Source organism: Grammomys surdaster, unplaced genomic scaffold, assembly GCF_004785775.1.
Source record: "Grammomys surdaster isolate TR1022 unplaced genomic scaffold, NIH_TR_1.0 205, whole genome shotgun sequence".
NCBI classification, from domain to species: Eukaryota; Metazoa; Chordata; class Mammalia; order Rodentia; family Muridae; genus Grammomys; species Grammomys surdaster.
Window position 1 is genome coordinate 1,227,188 of NW_021604650.1, and position 1,472 is coordinate 1,228,659.

At 46.9% G+C, this 1,472-nt stretch overlaps 1 pseudogene; it reads left to right on the top strand.

Annotated features, from left to right (window-relative positions):
• The first annotated feature begins 281 nt into the window (after positions 1 to 281).
• LOC114624255 lies at positions 282 to 612 on the top strand (annotated as a pseudogene).
• Positions 613 to 1,472: the final 860 nt, after the last annotated feature.

Below are 1,472 nucleotides of genomic sequence, written 5' to 3' on the forward strand. Positions count from 1 at the left end.
TAGGACTAGCCATCAGCTTCCTTACCAGAGACGTGGAGACGCTGCTGATGCCTCTTTAAGAGCAGCTTGTGTGGATCAGGCAGCGTCAGAGGGCTTCTTTAACAATGCTAGACTCAGCCGGGCGGGCGGTGGTGGTGCACGCCTTTAATCCCAGCACTTAGGAGGCAGAGGCAGGCGGATTTATGAGTTCGAGGCCAGCCTGGTCTATAGAGTGAGTTCCAGGACAGCCAGAGCTACACAGAGAAACCCTGTCTCAAAAAAACAAAACAAAATCTCCGCCAGATCGCCGCCATCATGGACACGAGTCGCGTGCAGCCCATCAAGCTGGCTAGGGTAACCAAAGTGCTGGGCAGGACCGGTTCACAGGGACAGTGCACGCAGGTGCGAGTGGAATTTATGGATGACACCAGCCGCTCTATCATCCGAAATGTCAAAGGTCCCGTTCGAGAGGGTGATGTGCTCACCCTGCTGGAGTCAGAGAGAGAAGCTTGGAGGTTGCGCTGACCTTGCTGCTGGGTCCTGGAGTATCTACTACTTAGCCATGGAATGACCTGCGACTGTTAAATAAAGCATTTGTATTAATTCCTTTTTAGGAATTGGTTTCTCCAAAAACAAAACAAAACAAAACAAAAAACAAACAAACAAACAAACAAACAAAAAACAATACTCCTAGCCGCAGGTGCAGGGCCTCAAGGGCCATTTATCAGTTTTTTTGTACCAATTCAGCTGTTTGTTTTGTTTTTCTAAAAATCCTTGACATGAATTAAAGCTAAGTCAAGGGCGAACAGCCAGCAGATGAGGCTTTCACCATTTTTCTTTAAATATGAAACAGAGAAACAATCAAGCAACTAAACGAAATTACAGACAAACTGACAGACATAGATGGACTGGCATACCAGGGAGGACAAATAATAGAATTGAGGAGGAGAGGGAAGGAACACAGATGTCCCACCAAAGGGACTCAGATATTCCATAGTGAAGGAGTTAAAAATAGAGGAGAGAGGCACCAAAAAAACCAAAACAAAAGTGGATGACTAAACAAACAAAACCAAGTTTCAAAGACCAAGTCCAAATCTGAAGGGGTGGATTGTACTCCAATTTCTTGGCCCAAGAGAAGAATTGGAGTGTCCTCCATCCTCCTGACCCAAGGGCTGCCTTCACTCGCGTCACCAAAGGGTACCAGAAACAAGACCAAACCAACAAAAACCAAGACTGAACCTAGAAAAAGAACTGCGCAGGTAGAAAACCCTTATCTCCTCATGGAGTTGGCTTGGTGGCATTCACTATCAGCAACTGCGGGGTGCTCTCAGGTAGGGGCCTTCATGGCCAGTGCACCACATGTTGTGGTCCAGGAGACGCCCCACAAACCACATAAACAGTGATCTAGTCTGACAGGGATGGTTTATTGAATGTACACCCTAAGGCTGATCAATCAGGAACATTGCTCAGAATTTGGGGGCTAAGGCTACGAC